This window comes from Geotrypetes seraphini, chromosome 14 (assembly GCF_902459505.1).
Source record: "Geotrypetes seraphini chromosome 14, aGeoSer1.1, whole genome shotgun sequence".
Taxonomy (NCBI): domain Eukaryota; kingdom Metazoa; phylum Chordata; class Amphibia; order Gymnophiona; family Dermophiidae; genus Geotrypetes; species Geotrypetes seraphini.
In genome coordinates this window covers 50,899,569-50,922,632 of record NC_047097.1, presented here as the reverse complement: position 1 = coordinate 50,922,632, position 23,064 = coordinate 50,899,569, and the positions used below count along the sequence as shown (strand labels likewise).

The 23,064-nt window shown below is 45.8% G+C and overlaps 1 protein-coding gene across 9 annotated transcripts in view; it reads left to right on the top strand.

Annotated features, from left to right (window-relative positions):
* SIN3A (SIN3 transcription regulator family member A) overlaps window positions 1-23,064 on the top strand; it is a 290,548-nt gene that overhangs the window by 10,432 nt on the left and 257,052 nt on the right. For 3 of the 9 annotated variants that reach the window (XM_033920024.1, XM_033920027.1, XM_033920020.1), the window contains exon 1: window positions 5,659-6,291. The exons of 2 other annotated variants lie outside the window; for them this stretch is intronic. The gene's annotated coding sequence lies outside the window, so the exon portion shown is untranslated. Of the gene's footprint in view, window positions 1-5,658; window positions 6,292-7,206; window positions 7,419-7,539; window positions 7,559-23,064 lie in introns of those variants that run through there. 4 more of the 9 variants (XM_033920029.1, XM_033920028.1, XM_033920023.1 and 1 more) reach the window with 3 other exon arrangements.

The window sequence follows — 23,064 nt, the reverse complement described above, 5'->3', positions numbered from 1 at the left end:
CCAGGTACTAGTGACCTTGGATTGGCTACTGTGAGAATGGGCTACTGGGTTTGATGGACCATTGGTCTCACCCAGTAAGGCTATTATGTTCTAAATTCTCTATCCCTGTCCTTAATCCATTTCCCCTTCGTAATATGTCCTCCGATCCCAGCTCATCTCTTCCATATACTTTCCAAAATACATGTACTTTTCTAAACCCATCCCAGTTGGTCGGTGACAATTCTCTCCAGAATACTCAGATCTTCATCATACCATCTCGGGAACTGGGTTGCAACCTCTACCTGCTGTTTCTTGTGCAGATCAGTAAGCTATTTGGAACCCATCATGCACAGAATTTCCTGTATCCCAAGTCATTGTGCATCATGGCAAATGCAGATCCATAGCTGCTATCCAAATTTGCAGCCATTTAAGACACAGTAATCCGTTGGTGTTCTCTAATCAAGGCATCCGCCTTGTGTGCATGATGTTGATGGGCGACCAGAACGACCTAAGTTAGCTACCGTATTTTTAGCTCCATAAGATGCATCTGACCATAAGATGCACCCTAGATTTAGAGGAAGAAAACAATAAAAAAAACCATTCTGACCCAAATTGTGTCAGCCAGATAGGATGCAGTGTAGTTGGATCAGGGTCAGCACAAGCAGTGACTTACTGCTGCTGGAAAAATAGAGAAGTCTGAAGGACAGGGGCAGGGTGGACCTAAGGGAGAAGGAGTACTGAACTCAAAGAAGTGGGGGATCTGAGACAGGTGCTGAACTTGGGATCGGGGGGGGAGGCTGAGAGAAATGCTAGATAATAGGTGAGGGAACCAGGAAAGAGGAGTTAAATGCAATTTATATATGTTCAATAGAAGGTAACAGGCTAAATTAGCCCAGTCTTTTAAATCCATTTTTATCCTTCTCTCACAAAGGAACAAAAACAAACAAATAGATCGTTTTTTATCCTGACAGATTCATGACTATTTCAACCCTACTTCTGATTTTTTTCCCCAGCTTTTTTTTACGCTTGTCTTTTTACACTACTTCGGACAGAGTTCAAAGCCGGTAGTGCGAGTCCTTCTGAGAGTGACCAGGTAGTTTTCCTGCCCATGGCAGCGGAGCTAATTTGCAGAGTCCTGAGCGAAGAGGAAAAAGAGCAGAGTCAGGGATTGATGGAACACCATGACAGAGGTGGGGCAGGGGTCAAGGGAAGAGAGACAGACACAGAGCTGTCAAAACCAGCCTCTTCCCCTTAGTTCGGTACTGTCTGGTTCCTGTTAACCACACCCGGCGGTGGTGTTAGCTGCGGAAGGGTTGGCAATAGTGGTAATGACGCTTCTAGGATCATAGGAAGCCATGTTAACAAAAAAGGAGAACCCCGCTGAGGCCCTACTCCACACTGGCTACTGTCGTTACTGTTGCTCTGGACACCGGGCTGCGCTCTCTACTCCTCTTCGGCCCACCCACAGTCTGGCCCACAGCGCGCTCCTCTGCATGCCGTTTAACATAACAATGGAGCCTTGGGAAGTCAGCATGCTGCTACTGTGCGCACTCACGCCCTGCCATTACTCCCCAGCCACGTGCTTCTCCCGGCTGGTTCGTAGCTGCCTATCTCCCACACCTTTTAGAACCACACAGAACCCTGCTGAAAAGGTACTCGTTCTCTCCAGTTTGAAAGGGGTGGATGGGTTACATTCACGCCATAAGACTCACAGGCATCTTCACCCAATTTTTTTGGGGGGAAGTGCGTCTTATGCAGCAAAAAATACGGTACATCTGTTCTTCACACTTTAAACATGCATTTTTGGCTGCCACCACCCATTGTGTGGAAGATTTTATTATGCTGTTTTCAATGACATCAAGGTGGATCCTAGCATTACAATTACATTAGTTCTTATGAATCACTAATGTACCAATGCAATTTTACAACAATTAAAAAGAGCTGCTTATAACCAGGAATTACAAAGCAGTAGTGGGAAACATTAACAAATGTAAGATGGATTATTACATTACATTACTACGGATTTCTATTCCGTCTATACCTTGCAGTTCAAGGCGGATTACAAAAGATTTGACTGGACATTTCCAGTGATGAACACATTACAAAAGATTTGACTAGACATTTCCAGTGATGAACACATTACAGAATGTTTGACTGGACATTTTCCAGTGAAGATACAATTTTTATTTTTATTTTTTTTAAGGGGGGGTAGCTGGATAGAAATCTAGGGGATCTTACGGGTTGGATAGTAAACTGACAGTGCCGAACTATGTGATATTAGCAAATGGAATATAGTTAGAGTAGGCAAGATTACAATCTATTTTAGGGGTCTGTTTACTTGAAAGGTGTTTAGGTGGGATATTTGGGGGAGAATTATCTGGCGGTAGGTGAATTCTGTGGAGGTAGGTGAATTATCTGGAGGTAGGTGAAATTAGCTGGAGGTAGGTGAAGAGGGTTTAAGATATTTGGATGAATTTTTTGAAAAGCAGGGTTTTGATTTCTTTACGGAATGTTTTGAAGTCGTCCGATGTTGTCAGCAGGTTGGAGATGGAATGGTTGAGTTTTGATTCATATCATTTTGTGTTATGTGTTTGTGGGCTACAAATGTGTTTTTCTTTTAAAAAAAGGAAATAGTACACTCCTATAACATAAAATCCATTCAAATCTTTAAATCAGCTAAGCAGCAGGTAACTGATTTGGATGCTTCCCACTATGCATCACTTTTGCATTTGTCCACATTAAATTTAATCTGCCATTTTGATGCCCGGTCTTCAAATTTTCTAAGGTCTTCCTGCAATTTGCATAGTCTGCAAATGGATCTCTAAAGGAGGAACAGAGAGGTCATATGGTCTTCATCTACTTTTATTTATGTTAACAACTTTTGAATAGTTTTGTGTCATTTGCAAATGTAACCACCTCATTAATCTTTCTGATTTCCAGATCATTTATAAATGTCATAGTCCTGTGGCATTCCACTATTCATCTGCCTCCAGTGAGAAAAATGGCCATTTAACCCTACCCTCTGTTTTCTGTCCAACAATTCATAATCCACAATAGAACATTGCTTCCTATCCCATGACTAATTTTCTCTGTCAAAAACTTTCTGAAAATCTAGATACACTACATCAATTGGCTCACCTTCATCAACATACTTATTGACACCTTCAATGAAGGGAAGCAAGTTGATGATGTAAGGCTTCCCTTTGCTGAATCCATGATGACTGTCTCATTAAACCATGTTTGTCTGTTCTGTAATTTTATTCTTTAAGTTTCCACTATTTTGATCAACACTAAAGTCAGGCTTACCAGTCTGTAATTTCCCAGACCACACCTGGAACCCTTTTTAAAATTCTGAATTATATTGGCCACCCTTCAATATTCAGCTACTACAGATGACTTTAACAGCAAGTAATAGATCACCAATAGAACATGAGAAATTTCATGTTTGAGGTTTTTTTTTTTTTGATCCATGGATATAAGCCATCTGGTTCAAATTGGTATTTGGACATTTTCAGCAGATGGATGTTTTTGGAAGCATCCATATGCTTTGGAAAATAAGCATCTTAAGTCTTTTTTTACTTGGTGTGAGCTGCTGAGTTCCTTGTTGAACTACTCTGGCTGGCTAGAATAGTGTGGGAGTTTGGGCAGCATACAATTCAAAATTACTGAGCTTACTATACCAGGTAGAAAATCAGAACTACTGTTATAAAAAGATAGTGACAGTTGCAAGTCTCTGGGGTAGGATGTATATTGAAAGCATATTTTTATTGTTAGTACTAATAAACCACCTTATTTGGCATGTACATTTAAAGATAAAGGGATCCTTTTACAAAACTGTAGTAGAGGTTTCTACTGTAGGCTGGCGAGATAAATGCGCAGATGCTCACAGGAATTCTATGAGAATTGGAGCATTTACCTTGCCGGCCCAAGGTAGAAACCTCTTTGTAAAAGCAAGTGAAAAAGGTAAGTCAGAAAAGAATGCCATTATATAAAATAGGCCGGGGAATGACAAGTATAGTCTCTCCCTCCCTTTTTTTTCTTGTATAAAGTATTACTGACCTCTGCCCATAAACACCTGAAAATTGAAAGCCACAGTCAGCTTCAAAAAAAGGTCTTAACATAAGTCTTAATTTTTTTAAAGGACTGTTCAATACAGAGGTGAAGAGGGAGATCATTCTCTACAGTTTGGAGACTTTAAAAAAAAAAAAAGCAGATCTAGTGGATTTGTAATAAGCAGGCAGTGGGAACAGAAAAGCAAAAGATGAGTTTTGAACAATGTAAGGGACTGACTGGATGTTTAGGGGATGATCAGTGTACACAAATATGAGCTAGACATAAAAACTTTAAAGCAAGACTGGGCATTTAACTGGTAGGCAATGTAACTTTTAGCTCATACAATCTAAGAGGGACATGGTTGTGTCTGTGGGCACCACAAAGAAATGATGCAGCGGCAGTCTGGAGCAAGTCTTTTTCATAATTAATATTGGGTGGTGTAATGCTGCAATAATCTAGATTTGAGGTTAAAAGTGCATGAATTAGAGTATGTAGGAACAAAGATGGATTTTCAAGGTGATATGCTTAAGGTCAGTGAAGAATGTTGACCTGGTATGCGGGCTCAGCTATATGTATACAGTACTAATATCTAATCCACCTTTCTTCCAAGGATATTTAGTGATAGTTCTTGAAATAAGTTTCTTGTTTGAAAGAAATGCATTAGAGAGGGGCTGCACCCACCCACCCACTTAACATATAAAAAGAATCTTGTCACCCTACTCTTTTTACATATAAAACCATCTTTAAAAAAAAACACATTTATGGAAAGTACATTTGTTGTAACATTTTATTTTAGTCTGAATTGGAGACTAGATCTAATCTGTCCCTATCTCTACAGTTAAAATATTACTTCTGAAAAGGGATTTTTTTTTTTTTTTTTGAAACGGGTAAAGGTACTTGGGCAGATTAAATTAAAAAAAAAAAAGTTTGGCGCCAAGTACTTGCTTAGAAGAGCATATAAAGTTGAGCTCACCTGCAGTTATAATTTAACTATCGTTCAATATATTAGCTTTTCATACATTCAATAACGTGCCCCATTTTGAGTCATAACTCGTAAAATGTTTTTAAAGTAAATACCTTACATGTAGTTCTTTTTTTTTTTTTTTTTTTGCTCGTTTGTTCTTAGTCGATTCCAGTTTTTCGATATCTGACCTAATATATATTCCCTGAACAACATTTGCCTAGCGCTGAAAACTTAGAAAATGTAAGAACACTTACTTAACCACGATTGACGATTAAAAACAGCATAACATCCGGTATTCAGATGTTTTTGTAGTTTATCGAAACATATGTACAGTATTTGTTCGCTGAGACGGAAGCAAGGCTTTTACTTCTTAAGTAGGCGATATTCCATTATGCAATTTACTCAATTAATACTTTAGATAGCTTCAGTACGTTACTAGTATTTTCGTTTCTAGAGAAATAAAGCCAACACTACACGATATGTTTTCTATGCTTCTATTTTCTGTTGGCGGATGTAAACATTCCAGGGGACTCCCGGAGGGAGGAGACTATGGTCTATCACGTGGTTACGACCGTCCATCAGGATGAACGGGGCGGGGTCAATGGTAATTTGTCAGTCACTTAAATGGGTAGGGCCCATTTCATTTAGGGAGGTTTCATACGACACTAGTTACCTCCGCGGGTTTACCTTAAGTTCCATCTTCCAATCGGATCCCCCGGTAGGGCGGGTACTACATCTCGAAATCGAATTGTGATAGGCAGAGGCGCTTAGGGGCAACCAAAGAGTGTTAGATTGACGGCCGAATCGTCCAATGGTGTTAATAGTACAGTTCTTTCCCACCTCTGGCGGGCAGCACTGCCAGTCGGAGTTAGGAGGAGGCGGGATTTCCCGGGTGACAGTGAAGCGGACGAGAGACGGTTACTCCATCTTCCTTCTAGTTTTGGAGTTCCCGGGATATTTTTTCCCCGGCTTTGCGGAAGTTTCCTGTTTGAGTTTCCGATTTTAGCAGTGTTCTCTGCTACTTATTTTGGTGCGGGAGTGGTGGCTTTCCATAAGCCATAGCCTCCTATCCGGCGCGGAATTTCTAAGGCCCCACACCTCCCCTTTTTCTCTTGGTCCGCTTTTTTACATATACCCGGCGGATATTTTTTTTTCCCTGCTGGAATTGTTTGGCTAAAAACAAAACAAAACAAAACTGGAGGTGGGACTCCCCGCAATATATCCCGGGAGCTTCTTATTGTTGAGGATCGTCTGGGAAAACATCCAGCGCCGCCGTGGCGAGGCTGTCTTCCGAGGTGAGTACGTGAAAAGAAAAAAAAAAATGAAAGGAGGTGGGAGGTAGATCCCACCCGGAGTACGGACTGTGCCACCCTTGCTTCTTGCCCTGTCTCCTCCCCCCCAGATAAGATATAGTTTGTTGGATACCTGAACCCTTCGCGCGCCTGTAGAAGAGGGACCCCCCTGTGAGACTCGCGCCGCGAGTACCATCGCGCCAATTTAGAGCTTCTGCTGCCTGTCTGTCGCGTGTATTTTACTTCGCGCCGGCTCTGTGGGTCGCTCGGAGGTGTCGGTGCTCTGGTAGTCTGCATTCGCGCGCGCGCGTGTCTTCCTCGCGTGTAGTCTCGCGCCGGTGTTGTAGCTCGGTAGCGCTTCTATATTGTGCGCTGTGAGCGTGCGCGCCACTGCCTCGAGTCGCTTAGTGTAGTAGCTATTTTTTTTTTTTTTCCTAGTGCTCTACATGCACACGCCTTTGCCTATACCTCCCTCCCCACACAGAAGGGAGGTCTAGGTGGGATCCTTCTGGTCAACGTTGGAAGAGTATGGCCAGAATTTACCATAGGATAGGGTGGTGTACCAACCTCCGGGCAGATACACTTGTTTTTTTTTTTTTAAAGTAGTCTCTTAGAAAGTCGTTTTAACTCGGTTCCCTAGTTTAGGAACGGGTGGCTTCCTTGGGGGAATAGCAGCGTCTCCAGGGAGGAGGGCTACGATCCATACGGGGATCTCTTCCAGAAGGTGTTTCCTGCCGGCTGCCCTCCAGAAGAGTGAACGCTGTTTTCCTTTGCTCTTGGTTTTTAGCTTCATTTGCTCCTCCTCCTCCTCCTTTTCTCCTCCCACCTCCTCGATCCCAGGCTCTCGCTCGCCGAATCTTCGTCCTGTTCCACCACACGAAATCTTGTTCGGGCCTTAGCGCGGGAAGGCGGCTTTGGCAGTGTGGGGCATAGGTCTTCCTTTGCGAGGGAGTGCAGGTGGTGTGGGGAATGTGGCTATTTTCCGCTCAACGTATACACGTGGTGACCGAGGACCCGGCACCTGATTAAGGAACTGCAGAGTGAGAGGGGCCTTCCTGCACTGCAGAACGTAGCCCAAGACAGGAGATGCTGGCCCTTTGGAGCCTAGCTTTAGTTGACGGAAACATTCGGTGCGCGAACCCAGCCTCAGCCCCATACCTCCAGCTATTTGTTTTGCCACACTGGGCTTTTACGCCACACTTTAAAAAACGAGAACCCCTACTTTGTGTGCTTTGCTGTTGTGAGATTGACGAGTTGGAGGTGCATGGAAGTAGGGAATATTTGTTACGTTTCATTTCTATTGGGAATATCCTCACTAAATAGGACTCTTGTGTGTAATTGTATTGTTGGAGCTGATTAAATTGTAGTTTTATATGCACTCTAAAACATTTGAATGCAGGCTTGATCTCGAGTTCTCTTCATGTTATATAGTTGGAACTAATTGAACATTTCATTTGTTTATATCTTGCCATCATATCTTGACTGTATTTTGGGTCTTTCTATTTATATAGTAAGAATTACTTTTAAGTGTTCATTTTTTTAATGAGGAAAGACATAAAAATACCTGTACTTCTAACGTTTGTGACACCTAGGGCTCCTTTTACTAAGGTGCGCTAGCGTTTTTAGCGCGCGCTACGCACCAATAACACCAGCGTCTAGCGCTTATGGCAATGCAGCATGCACCTTAGTAAAAGGAGCCCCTAGTTTTGTTTTTTTGTGCTTAGTGTAAAGGGACTTTATGATGTGATTTTTCTCTGCTTATTGTTAAGACCCCGATTTTAATCAAATATTTTCAATACTGTTTTGCCACATTTAGGGGCACTTTGAAAACAGATGTCCAAAAAAGGCATAAATTGGTACATACATATTTCTTGCCAAAATATCACAAGTGCCAATTTTCAGTCTTTCTGGATGTCTTGTGAGGTGTCCTAGCCGCTGTATGTCCAAAACTAAATGGGGGGGGGGGGGGGAACGTGTTGGAGGCATGCTTTGGGCATGCTTAGACTTGGATGTCTTACAGTAATAATTGAACCTTTTCCAAGACTTCCTGGATGGAATTTAGACATTCCATGTTAGACATGTTTTAAAAATGTCTAAGTGCCAAAAAGAACCCAAACTGACTAGATGACCACTGGAGAGATTAAGTAATGACCTCCCACCCCCAAAAAACTAAATGAAACAGTACGAATCTGTCTCTAGAACAGCAGCACCAAGTACACTTCTCTCTCTGTATTTGTGGTTTTGGCATTCACGGTTTCGATTATTCACGGTTTTTAGCTTGCTGGCTCCTCCCCCAAATTACGTCAGCTTGTGTAGAGAAATCGCTGATTCCAAGGATTTACAGAAAAAAACCCCGCTGATTCTCAGCACTTTCTTCACCATGTTTTGCCTCTCCTTCAGGAACAGGCAAGGTCTCCCACCATGTTGTTCACGGTTTCACCATATTCATGATGGTTTTTAATAGAAAACAACGAATAACATATGAAAAAGTTATTCACGGTTTTTCTGTATTTGTGATTCTGTTAATCCCCTATCACAGCGAATATGGAGGGAGAAGTGTATGGGAAATCCTAGTAGAGCATCACACAGGTGGCTTAAGTTGCCTGGTGAGTGGGCTAGTGAACCATAGAGAGGAGGACCTAGGCCCATAAGTCACTCTAGCCACTACATTTATGAACCCACAAAAAACCCATTGTAATGTCATAAGTGACACCTGCAACTATAAGGGCTATTTAGGGTGGTAGGTGGGTATACTGTAGTTGGTTTTGGGGGGCTCACAATACACTAAAAAAGGTTATGATGAGATGTACTGCTGGCACCCTTATGTGACCCCTCCCTCCCCCAAATTTGAATGAAACGGTATATATTAGATGCTAGGTCCACCTTGGAGGTTAGTTAGTGCGACCATAAACACAAATACGCAATCGGGTGTTGAAACAAATAGATAGAAGCAAATTACTCCCAAACAATTTTATGCACAATAAATATTGTGTTTTTAGCAAAGAAGATGGGCCTCAGAGACCTATAGTCAAGCAACTTGACTGCTGATATTTGTCGCAGGTCAATATCTCAATCATCGGCCCAAACTCCCTATTCTATTTAAATATTTTTTTAAAAAAATTTTATTGAAAAAATATTTTAATATTTTTAATCATCATCAATATCCAAGCTTTGTAATAAATAGAAGATAGCGCCCATAGTAAACGTCACCATACACAACCTTTCTACAGCAACAAATAAAAGCCCTTTTAAGATACAGTAAGCGCACACTAGTGCTCATTACAGTTTGGTAAAATAGCTCCTAAAAGTTGCAGCTATCCAACAGACCTTTATTCAGGTTATTTCAGTTAGAAGAGGTGGCCCAATTCAGAATATTATTCAATTCATTTTGTCTGATTCTCAATCTCAAAGTGGTCAAAAAATTTCTCTTCAGGTTTTTAAAAATTTATGAACCATGATTGTGGTAATATGGCAACGTTTCTTGATGATGATTACAGTCTTGGAATTGTCATTTCCAGTTGTGTGCTCTACTTTTCAGACTGGCCATGGCACCATGTACATTTATAAAGGTGATGGTGGTGGTGCAAATAAGGAATTTTGCCTTGTGCAAATAAGGAATTTTGGTCAACCCTTATTTAGATGGCTGTTTTAATAAGAGCAGTCATTCCAACAAAGTGAACAGTCACACAGTAAGCAGTACACATCTTTAAAAGAATTGGAATGAGTTGATAGTTTTTCCAAAATATTGACACATTTGGGGGCAAAGTTTAACACTCTCCAAGGCAAGGTGTTTCTTCCCAAGGTGAGAAGGAAATAGCTACAATCTTAGATCAAAAACATTCTCACTCCTACAGTTTGGCTAAAATTTTAGATTTAGTGCAATGGGCCGGTATGCATATGAGATCTTTACAGAGGTCTCTCTCTTTCTCAGTGATCTCTACAGAGTTCTACCATGTACTATCACTAGCACTGGAGGTCAGACAGAACATTAACTGGTGACTATGATGCAGCAGTCTCCCTGAAACCATTTGGAAAACCAAATGGATCCTTGTGATAACAGATGTAAGCTTCATGGGTTAAAGCAGTGGTTCCCAACCCTGTCCTGGAGGACCACCAGGCCAATCGGGTTTTCAGGATAGCCCTAATGAATATGCATGGAGCAGATTTGCATGCCTCTCACTTCCATTATATGCAAATTTCTCTCATGCAAATTCATTAGGGCTATCCTGAAAACCCAATTGGCCTGGTGGTCCTCCAGGACAGGGTTGGGAACCACTGGGTTAAAGGGCATATTGTCTTGACAAATGGGTGCAGTTAGTGGAAACCCAGTGGTTGATCAACCATTTGCAAGCATGGCCGATCCACTTGACTCTCTTGGAATTTCATCAGCTACTTCAAAACAAAGGATTATCTTTGACAATGCAATGGCAGAAGTCTTTAAACGGTGGTAGAGATGCAGATGTTGATGTGTTGGGGAAGGAGAATCTGGAAGATATCTCAACAGCATATGTGGCCAGGACCCAAAATATCTCAGTGGATTAATTTGGCAGAAATTCCATGGATCCAGAACAAAATTTAGCAAAGGATGCTTTCTTGGAAGCAGAATAGCATTGGGGTTATTCAAGCACAGACCTGATAGCAACAAGCCTTTGTCAGTCAAGATTGGAAGCCAAAAGGAATAGATAGATACCTTGATTCAACCATGGCCATTTGGGTATTCTGTATGTATTTCTGTCATGACTGCTCGTAGGCAGTCATTCAAAGGATAGAGTACGTAGTATCAGCATCTAGTAGTGTTACTTGCTTCAGATTGACCAAAAAATACCCCCTGGTACAGGGACTTGATGCATTTGAAAGTAGAGGTATTATATTTCTGGTGTGGGAGCGTTTGTTGGTTCAAGGCCTGATCAGCGTGCCTGATTTTAAGGCCAAATGGGATAGACACGTGGGATCTATTCACAGAGAAAGGTGTAGGGGAGGGTCATTGGGGTGGCAGACTAGATGGGCCGTGGTCCTTATCTGCCGTCTATTTCTATGTTTCTATGATTCTTCAGAGGAGAAAATTAAAGAAGAAAGGCTATTCATGTAAGATATTTATTTTATTTTGTTCTCTATCCCGTTCTCCCCAACAAGCTCAGAATGGGTAACAGATTACAATTTGTCATAGTTACAGTACAAGTTTTTCCAATACAAGTTTTGTTTTTTGTGTTTTTTATTCTAACATGATATATATTGAAGCTTTAGTACCAATATATATTTCTTTGTAATCCATCGACTGTAGGTAGGGGATTTAGGTAAAGAGGTATGTTTTTATTGCTTTCCTAAAGTTCAAAAGTCCTTCAAGGGATCTGATCTGTGGGGACAGTTGATTCCAGTGGCTTGGGAGTAGGAATGTTGTTTGGTGGTTTGCAGTTGAAGGGCACGACCAGGGGGCATTTTGAGGTGTATTTCATTCTGGGAGTGGAAGGACCAGTTCGGCATGTATGGAGAAAGCTTGGTCGTCATGTAGCCAGGTGCTATGTCATACAAGGATTTGAACATTAGCATCAGGCCCTTGAAGACACAATGTGTTGGCTATGGGTAGCCGCTGAGCTGACGATAAAGCCTGGGAGACAGGGTCATGGGAATGGAGGTTTTTTTGGAAATCTGCCCATTTTATACATACTGGAAACGCTGTGAGTCCAATGAATAGCACGTTGCAGTAGTCCATGCGTGAGAGGACAAGGGCATAGAGTAATTGGGAGAAATCAGACTTGGGAAAGTAGTTCCTTTATTTTTCAGAGTTGTTGCAGGTGGTAGAATGAGGAAAATTCCTCCTGAGATATGGCTGGAAAGCGAAAGGTTGAAGTTGAGTATTCTTAGGTTGCATACTTGGTCCTTTGCAGTTATGGTAGTTGAGTCCTAGTGCAGGGAGGGATGGGTGTGGTTGCAGTGCCCTTTTCGGATTCAAAGGAGTTCTGTTTTGGAGGTGTTAGTTATAATTTGTTGAGAGATATCCAGTTTTTGATTTCTGAGAGACAGTTTAGGAGTTTCGTGATCTGGGAATCGTGAGTTTATCCTAGCGGTAGATATATTTGGATGTCATCTATTTATTTACTGTATTTTCACGCATATAACGCGCGCGTTATACGTGTTTTTACAAACCGTGCATAACCTTGCGCGGTATACGCGTGAGTGCGGTATATAAATTTTTTTTTACATAGTTCCCACCTCGCCCGACACCTGATTCATCATCCGGAAGGACCGCTCGCACCCCCACCGCTCGCACTCCCACCCCGATGGACCGCTCGCACTCCCACCCGAAGAACCGCTCGCACCCCCACAGTCTCCTCCCCTCCCCCATGGAGAAGCTGTCTACCTTGTTTCCGGATGCCAGTGAGCCCAGCTGTTTCCTCTGCCGGCGGTCCTGCCCCTTCTCTGAGCCCTGCTGCGCTGCTTCCTCTTCCGGCGGTCCCGCCCTTTCTCTGACGTCAGAGAAAGGGCGGGACCGCCGGAAGAGGAAGCAGCGTAGCGCAGGGCTCAGAGAAGGGGCAGGACCGCCGGCAGAGGAAACAGCTGGGCTCACTGGCATCCGGAAACAAGGTAGACAGCTTCTCCATGGGGAAGGGGGGGAGGCTGTGGGGGTGCGAGCGGTCCATCGGGGTGGGAGTGCGAGCGGTGGGGGTGCGAGCGGTCCTTCCGGATGATGAATCGGGGGGGGGGGGCATCAGGCTTTCAGGATGGGGACAGGACTTCAAGGGGGGACAGGCAGACCTTCAAGGGGGGACAAGACTTCAAGGGGGGACAGGCAGACCTTCAAGGGGGGACAGGACTTCAAGGGGGGACAGGACTTCAAGGGGGGACATGCAGGACTTCAAGGGGGGACAGGACTTCAAGGGGGGACAGGCAGACCGAAGGGAGTGAAAAAGCTATAAAATAAACCCACCAGCGTGTCAATGTGTTGAGAGGAAGAGATGTTCTGGGAAATTCTGCTGAGAAAACTCCGGGTCCATTTCCACCCCCCAGTTACCGTAGTCCACTCCACTGAACTGGTTCACACACTGAGTGGTGTTGTTCCTGCGTAGTTGTTTTGGGATCTCTTCTAGTGGTTTGTCAGTATCTCTTTGTGGTCCAAGGAAGGAAACTTTGTTAACCTTAGCATTGACCTTCAGAATATATTTGTGTGGCATTAGGCTATGTAGTGATAGAAAGAAAAAAACAGACCTTTGCACATTTTTGCACTATATGGTGGGTGTATGAGGAGATTCACATTTCCTGCACAGCTAAGTCCTTGTGAAGTTACCTTGTTCTTTCTGTATTTGACATCTAGCAAGGTCTCTGTTTGGAAGGAAAGATTTAAGTTATGGTAAAAGCAGATAGCGTTGCTGGTTTTAAAAAGGTTTGGACAAATTCCTGGAGGAAAAGTCCATAGTCTGTTATTAAGACATGGGGGAAGCGTCTGCTTGCCCTGGATCCGTAGCATGGAATGTTTGCTATTCTTTGGGTTTTGACCAGGTATTAGTGACCTGGATTGGCTACCATGAGAATGGGCTACTGGGCATGATGGACCATTGGACTGACCCAGTTTGGCTATTCTTATGTTATGTTCTCATCTATAGGGGCCTTTGTTTTCACTTCTTATTTTAATGTATTTTTTTCTGGAAACTTATCAGTGTTTTTTATAATGGGAACAAAAATGGAAGAGAATTACCGTAATGTGTGTGGAATGGGGGGGGGGGTGTTTAACTACCATAATTTCTTCAGCTAAATACCGGTAATTCAATCCACCTCAACCAGACATAGGAGAACTCACGCACCATTCACACACCCTCCAACCAAACACGTGAAAAGAAAAAAAACTGTTCATTCTTATAAACAACCGTATAACTTTTAATCTAGAGTTAGTGAGTATGAATTCAGCAACAAGAACAGAAATTACATGTTCATTCTTATAAACTATAACATTAACCGGTAGATCAAATGAAGTATCGAGGACAAAATAATCTAAATACAGTTACCGTAATTACGGTAAAGTTGTAAATAAACAAAGTTTACAGGTTTATTCAGTCATCATCATCACAGTCATCTGAATCCTTGAATCCATCAAAATCCGAATTGTCATCATCGTCATTAAATAAAGTGAGCACGGCCTGCAGACGATCCTCGTTTATTTCCGAAGTAATATCGTCATCATCGTCATCATCATCGCTGATATCCATGTTGTTGCCTCCTTCCGCTGCACTGGTAGTACCCGTAGTGTCACTGGTTTCATAAACAATGCCCGCTTTTCTAAATCCGTTTCGAATGGTATCTGGTGTTATTTTGTCCCATGCTGAAGCCACCCACTTGCAGACTTCTGTGAAAGTTGCCCGCTTCAGCCGCCCCGCGGGTGTGTACTCGTGCATGCCGCTCTGCATCCACTCCTCCCACTCCTTTCTAATAAAAGTCTTGAATGGATGATTCACTGCGATGTCAAGTGGTTGCAGCTTACATGTCAGGCCTCCAGGTATCACAGCGATGTGGGCACGAGTAGAATTAATGTAGGCCTGAACATTTTTTTTCTTTGTGGGCAGCCATGGCATCAAAAATTAACAAGGATTTTTTTGCAAAGAATCCACCCTGTCTTGCCCTAAAGCATTTATCTACCCACAATCTCATTACGTCGCAGTCCATCCATCCCTTCTTGTTGCAGTGCACAACCACACTGGTGGGCAGCTTTTCACGGGGCATAGTGACCCTTTTGAAAATGAGTATGGGCTTTAACTTAACCCCGCTAGCTGAGCAACCAAGAACGACTGTAAAACACGTTCTTTCATGCCCAGTTGTGGTGATGGCAACAGATTTAGTACCTGTGGGGGCTATGATTCTTGTCGCTGGAATGTCGAATGCCATTGGAATTTCATCCATGTTGATGACATCCTTTGCAGTGATGCCAAGTTCAGATATTTCTTTGGCGACAAAGTCACGTAAATCAATCAATTTTTGCTGCCAGTCATCTGGAAGTCACTGGCCAACAGTTGTTCTCATTCTAACTGATAGTCCGTTCCTTTTCATAAATTTTGAGATCCATGTGAAGCCAGCTTTGAAGTCAGGTATTCCTCTTCCATTGGCAAGTAGTTTTGCCTTCATCTGAATCGCAACAGTAGAGACTGATTGATTTTGCTCCCTTCTCGCCAGAATCCACTGCTTCAAGCCATCCTCCAGCTGAGGCCATTTTGGTTTGGCCCCACGATGTGCCCGTTTTCGCGGATTGCATTTCTCCAGTTCCTTCTTATCTTTTCTCCATTCACGCACCGATGTTTCTCCAACATCGAACTCTCTCGCTGTGGCCCGGTTGCCTATTTCCTCAGCTTTCGCAACGACTTGAAGCTTAAAGTCCGCTGTATATGACTTTCGTCTCATTCCTGCCATTATGGCGGTAAATTTAAATTTAATTGATAAACTCTACTACCGGGTAGATATATGCAGAATACCAATCTGAAGAGATCAAATTAAAATGTGGGCTCTACATGCAGCATTAATCTTTTATAGGCTTACCCAAAGGCTGAGATGCTGTTGTATAGTCAAAATAGTATTCACTGGGCAAATTACAAGGCCAGATAGAGGGGGGCCACAGCCACGTGGTGAAAAGCACACCGCCAGAAAAACCGCCTTGGTGACAGGTCAAAAGCGCGCCCCCACAACCCGGCGCAGAAAACTAAGCGGCAAGCATGCTCAGACCATTGCGCATGCTTACATGCTGGGAGCAGGGCAGGGCGGGCGAAAGGAGAGTCGGGGCAGCGCACGGAGAGTCGGGGCAGCGAACGGAAAGTCGGGGCAGCCAGAGGAGAGTCGGGGCAGTGAACGGAAAGTCAGGGCAGCCAGAGGAGAGTCGGGGCAGTGAACGGAGAGTCGGGGCAACCAGAGGAGAGTCGGGGCAGCGAACGGAAAGTCAGGGCAGCCAGAGGAGAGTCGGGGCAGTGAATGGAAAGTCGGGGCGGGTGAACGGATTGTCGGGGCAACCAGAGGAGAGTTGGGGCAGCGAATGGAAAGTCAGGGCAGCCAGAGGAGAGTCGGGGCAGTGAACGGAAAGTCGGGGCGGGTGAACGGATTGTCGGGGCAACCAGAGGAGAGTCGGGGCAGCGAATGGAAAGTCAGGGCAGCCAGAGGAGAGTCGGGGCAGCGAACGGAGAGTCGGGGCGGGTGAACGGAGAGTCGGGGCAACCAGAGGAGAGTCGGGGCAGCGAATGGAAAGTCAGGGCAGCCAGAGGAGAGTCGGGGCAGGTGAACGGAAAGTCGGGGCAGGTGAACGGAGAGTCGGGGCAGCGAACGGAAAGTCGGGGCAGCCAGAGGAGAGTCGGGGCAGCCAGAGGAGAGTCGGGGCAGGTGAACGGAGAGTCGGGGCAGCCAGAGGATAGTCGGGGCGGCATGCGCGCTATACCCGTGAGCGCGGTATATAAAAATTTCTTTACATAAATTTGTGTTTTCCGCACGCTATACCCGTGTGCGCGTTTTACACGAGTGCGCGTTAAAATGTATGAATCGTTTAAATCTAAGCAATGTACAAAACATTTACATCCACAATTTCAAGCACAAACAAACATTATAAAATGCAGTAAACAAATAAGTTAATCTTCCCCACAAATTTCCTTAATACAGAATTCTTTAATTCTAAAACAAATAATAATCACAGTTGGAGAAAGGCGTCCACAAATTGTGTTTTTAACCTTTTCGTAAACATGGTCTTTGCATAATCTCATTATACCTGGAATTGAACTCCAGAGATTTTTACCGGCAAGTTGAGAAAATAGATATTCTAGATTTAACATGACAAATCTTATTTTTCTTTTAAACTGATGAGCAACATCCCTCCCTAAGATTTCCCACAAGCTTTGAAAACAAGTAGAAGAAGAGGAATACAATATTTGATTAATGAAAGACAGCTTTGTAGCAAATTCTCTGTTGAATAGGTAACCAGTGGAGAGCTTATAAGATTGGAGTAATATGGGCAACCGTATCAATCTAGCCGCTGAATTCATTAGAAGTTGGACAGGTTTGCATGTTTTCTTTGACAATCCAAGATACAAAAGATTGCAGTAATCAATTTGAGATAACAATAAGGCTTTAACGAGAGAGCAAAAATCCACAGGCAGGAGCATCGGTTTTAATCTAATTAAGATATGAAGTTGTGCATATCCTCCTTGCACCACTTTAGCTATGTGTTGTTTTATTGAGAGCTGGGAATCTAACCATACCCCAAGGACCAATATCTCAGGCTTTACCAATAATTGTGTGCCCATAACAATAAGTATTGTAGGGCTACCCACAATGCCAATGTCCCCACTGGAACGCTCTTCTGGAGTCTGTCATAGGGGAAAACACCCTCCAGGGATTCAAGACAAAGTTAGACAAGTTCCTGCTGAACCAGAACGTACACAGGTAGGGCTAGTCTCAGTTAGGGTGCTGGTCTTTGACCAGAGGGCTGCCGCATGAGCGGACTGCTGGTCTGACCCAGCAGTGGCAATTCTTATGTTCTTATGTAGGCCATGCTGCCCCATCCACACCATTTTTTTATGCATATAGTTATTCAAATTTATTTCTGTTTCTTGCAAATTCCTAATGAGGAAAAAGAACAAGATGTCATCTGCATACAGGCAGTATTCTACTCCTAAGGAATGAAATAATTTTCCCAAAGTAATCATGTATATGTTAAACAACAATGAAGACAGCTCAGAGCCCTGAGGCACCCTTTTCTTCATTATCTTATCTGTGGACAATTCCTGACCATGCTGAACAAAGAAAGAACGCCCATGTAAATAAGAAGCAATCTATGAATGAAACTCCCCTCTAAAACAAAGATTGAATAGTTTCAACAATAGCAAATCTGCATTTTCTGTTTCAAAAGTCCCTGACATGTCCAAAGAAAAAACACAATATGAAATTTTTTTTATCTATGTATTTGAGGGCTATGTCTAAGATAGTTCGAATGTAGAGATTGAATAATAGGGTGGGGGTGGGGTAGTAGAGCCCCCCTGTGGAACACGGTATTTGATCAGTTTCGATAGTGTATCAATGAGCAGTACGCTTTGGGATCTATTATTCAGGAAGGAGATAAGCCATCGTAATGCAGTATCTCGGATTCCAATTTAAGAGAGCCGTGTAGTGAGTGGAGAGAAGTCAATAGCTGAAATCCACTAACACCAGAAAAATATCATTACTCTTATCCTGAGTTTCCAGCAGTCGTCAGTGATGTTGAGGAGGTCGGTTTCAGTACTGTGGAATTTTCTGAATCTCGATTGGAAGGTGAATAGGGTTCCTTGTTCGTTGATGAAGGTGTGTAATTGGTTAGCACTTTTTTTTGTTTTTAGGATCTTAGAGATGAAGGGTAGGTTGGAAACAGGTCTAAAGTTGCCGGGCATGTTCAGGTTGAGTGTGGGTATTTTTCAAGATCGATCTGATAACTGCTGACTTCTAGTTTGTGAGCACTAAGCCTTTTTATGGAGAGGTGTTGATAATTTTCTTGTTACATTCTAGATAAAGATCTACCTTCTTAGCATACATAAGGATTTGGAGGATTTTGAGAATTGGTGTGAAGTGTGGGGTTTTTTTTCTCTGTGTTCTCCTTCCCAGATATTTTGTATTTCTTGAAAAATGGTTTTGGCAAGGGGTTGATTTTAGTCTCATTAAAGGTACAACTGGCTGCTTTGTCTTTAAGATGCCTAGAGAAGGGAAAAAGCTGATGTGATATAATTTTCCCATGGGGTTAAATTTCAGTTCACTGTGAAATCTGTTGATTATGCCCTGGGAATTAAATTTGGATTTTATTTTAACCTCTTTTGAAATTTTTGGATTCCACAACCTTAAAAGGTATCATCACCCTTTTAATAAAATAGTATTTCTTATAGCTATTTGTTCAATTAGGCAAATTTCACTATTAGAAGCCTTATTTTGTAGAGAACCCTGTTTTGGTCAAGGAAACAGCTTAGACTGGTTCAATTTCCTTCTCAAAGTAGTGTTTCATCTGAATCGGGCTCAATCTTTAACCTGTTTTTCAGGATCTTAAAAATGAGGGTAGTGCAGTTGCCTTGCACAGATTGGACGTATGACATATGTTGAAGTACCTGACTAGTATGATTTACTTGATGAGTTAAAGAACCTATTGCTTTGTATTATCCCAGGACAAGCAGGCAGCATATTCTCACATGTGGGTGACGTCATCCACGGAGCCCCAGCGCGGACAGCTTTTCAAGCAAACTTGATTGAAGTTTCAAGTTTGCACACTGCACCACGCATGTGTGTGCCTTCCTGATCCACTAGAGGGCGCATACCCTCCTCATGGTCCTCAGTTCTTAGTTTTCCGCTGAGCCAGAAAGACCTTGTCTCTCTTCTCTGCGTTCTTCTAAGTGCCTTTCTGGCACCGCGGCTTCTTTATTTTGTTAGGGAGTCGCTGTGCGTTTGTTAATTGATCGTGTATTTCTTTGTTTCAAAAAAAAAAAAAAAAAAAAGAGGACTTTTTATTGTGTTTTTCCTCCGGCAGGCCCTTCTTGGGCCTCAGCCATGCGGCTAGGCCTCATTTGCCTGCAGCTGTATTTTCTTCTTCCCTGGCCTCTCTCTGGGCTCACCTCGTGTGAGCAGAATGGCCGGGACCCTCTTTCCTTCGTTGGAATCGGACTGTGCAGCTTCGATCCCCGGTAAGTTTTTCTTTCTTTCTTTCTTCTAGGTGCGTTACCTCGGTAACGCCACCGGCTGAGTCTCAGGCATTCCGGGCATCGAGTGCGATCGTGCCCGCCTCTACGAGACCTTCAAAGCGTGCCTCCTTTCATGGGAATACTCATATCGAGGTTGCCCTTATGGAGTGCACTGCTGCACCTTTATTACCAGTTTCATTGGTACGGTGCCGACTTCTGAAACTCGATGTGCCTCGACGTCGACTGGAGCTTCGTCCCTCGACGTCGACTGAGGCTTCGTGCCTCGACGGAGGCTTCGTGCCTCGACGTCGACTGAGGCTTGGTGCCTCGACGGAGGCTTGGTGCCTCGACGGAGGTTTGGTGCCTCGACGGAGGCTTCGTGCCTCGACGGGGGCTGTGTGCCTCGACGTCGACGGGGGTTTCGTGCCTCGACGGAGGCTTCGTGCCTCGACGGAGGCTTCGTGCCTCGACGGAGGCTTCGTGCCTCGACGGAGGCTTCGTGCCTCGCCGTCGACTGAGGCTTGGTGCCTCGACGGAGGCTTGGTGCCTCGACGGAGGTTTGGTGCCTCGACGGAGGCTTCGTGCCTCGACGGAGGCTGTGTGCCTCGACGTCGACTGAGGCTTGGTGCCTCGACGGAGGCTTGGTGCCTCGACGGAGGTTTGGTGCCTCGACGGAGGCTTCGTGCCTCGACGGAGGCTGTGTGCCTCGACGTCGACGGGGGTTTCGTGCCTCGACGTCGACGGGGGTTTCGTGCCTCGACGTCGACTGAGGCTTCGTGCCTCGGCGTCGACTGAGGCTGCGTGCCTCGACGGAGGCTGCGTGCCTCGACGGAGGCTGCGTGCCTCGACGGAGGCTTGGTGCCTCGACGGAGGCTTGGTGCCTCGACGGAGGCTTGGTGCCCCGACGGAGGCTTCGTGCCCCGACGGAGGCTTGGTGCCCCGACGGAGGCTTCGTGCCCCGACGGAGGCTTCGTGCCTCGACGGAGGCTTCGTGCCTCGACGTCGACGGAGGCTTCGTACGTCGACGGAGGTTTCGTGCCTCGACGTCGACGGAGGCTTCGTACGTCGACGGAGGTTTCGTGCCTCGACGTCGACAGAGGCTTCGTGCCTCAACGGAGGCTTCGTACCTCGACGTCGACGAAGGTTTCGTGCCTCGACGGAGGCTTCGTGCCTCGACGGAGGCTTCGTGCCTCGACGGAGGCTTCGTGCCTCGACCGACGGAGGCTTCGTACGTCGACGGAGGTTTCGTGCCTCGACGTCGACGGAGGTTTCGTGCCTCGACGTCGACGGGGGTTTCGTGTCTCGACGTCGACGGAGGTTTCGTGCCTCGACGTCGACGGAGGTTTCGTGCCTCGACGTTGACGGAGGTTTCGTGCCTCGACGTCGACGGAGGTTTCTTGCCTCGACGTCGACTGAGGCTTGGCTTCGTACCTCGACGTCGACGAAGGTTTCGTGCCTCGACGTCGACTGGGGGCTTGGTGCCTCGACGTCGACTGGGGCCTGGTGCCTCGACTGAGGCTTTGTGCCTCGACGTCGACTGCGGCTTGGTGCCTCACCACCGCCTGAGGCTTTGTGCCTCGACGTAGTATGTGGCTGGGTGCCTCGACGTCGTCTAAGGCTTTGTGCTTTGATTTTCTGACTCAATGTCGACTGGGGCTTGGGGTCTCGATGTCGACTGAGGCTGTGTGTCTTTGTACCTTCAACGTCGGCTGCGGCCGTGTGCTCCGCGTCATTTGACGCTGGTGCTTTGACGTCGCCTGAGGCTTGTGCCTCGACGTCGACTGAGGCTGAGGGCCTCATCGTCGGCTGGAGCTCGGTGCCTCGTCGTTGCCGAGGCTTCGTGCCGTCGACGGAAGCTTTGTGCCTTGACGTCACTTGGGCCGTTTTACCTCGGCAGCGGCTGAGGTATTGGGCCTCGGCGTCGACTGCGGGTTTGCGCCTCGGCGTCTCCAGCTCCGGTTTGAGAGGCTTCCCCGTTTTCTCTTCGGTTCATTCCGGGCAGCCGTGACGGAATCTTGTAGTGCGGAGTTTGGTTTCCTGGAAGAGACTCTCTCCCTGCTCCGGCTCTATTGCTCCCGCCATGCGTCATCTCGCTTGGCGCAGAGTGTGGCTGAGGATCCGAACCTCCGGGGTCGTCTCGCCGCTTTTACTTGCGTGAGTTCTGCGCTTCTTCAGGCCTCTCTTGCGGTGGCCACTAACCGCCTCTCAGACCGCGACCGGTCCTTCGCCCCTCGGGATGCCTCCAGCTAAATCCCGTCTGCCTTGGTGGGTTGGTCTCCTTCTCCGGAGGGGCCCTCTGGATACCTTTCTTGTGTTATCTCGGCCTCCTTCGCAGCAGCCGCAATAGCTGCAGCAGCGCCGGGTTGGGTTCAGCCGCCGGCTTCGGCGACTCCTGGCCGTCCTTTTGACTATTCTCGCATAGCCTCTGGGCTGCTCCCCTTCTGGGGATTCCTCCCCTCCCTTCGGGAGGGGTGTCTCTGTGTCTACGCACCGGGAGTATTGCCTCTCTTCTGTCGGTTGGGCATTCCCATCCTCCCTTCTGCGTCTGGTCCTGGCCCTTCGTGACCTGCACTAGTTTCTAGTACGGGAGTGGGTCAGACTCTGCCCACCCCGGTCTCGGGAGTCCGTCGGGGCGGACCTGGACCCAGTTTGTCTGCGCTCCTTCTTGTCTCGGCCTCAGGGGGAGGCCCTTGTTTGTTTATGCCGGAAGGTGGCCCCTCTGTCCTCGGTCCGCCTCCGGTCTTTTCTGCCTCTGCCTCGGCAGGCTGCCTGTCGGCGCTTGAGTCAGCTGGTGTCTCAGCGGTCTTCGGCCTCGGCTGAGCTGTTGCTGATCCTTTTTGGATCAGGGGTCTCCACGGTGATGTCCCGCTGTTCGTCTGGTTTCATCTTCGTGTTCCCCGCTGGACCCGAGCATCTCAGTGATGGCAGGATCGGGATCCCGCTTCCCAGCACATTGTGGTGCCTCCCTCCTGGACACGCTCGTTTCGTTGGTGGGCCACCACTTCGTATCCCCGCATCAGAAGGTTCTGCCGATGGACTCCTCGGCATGGGCTTAGGGGTGCACCTCGACGGCCTTCGGACTCAGGGTCCTTGGTCGGGTGCAGACTGTCGCAGCCGCATCAATCTGATG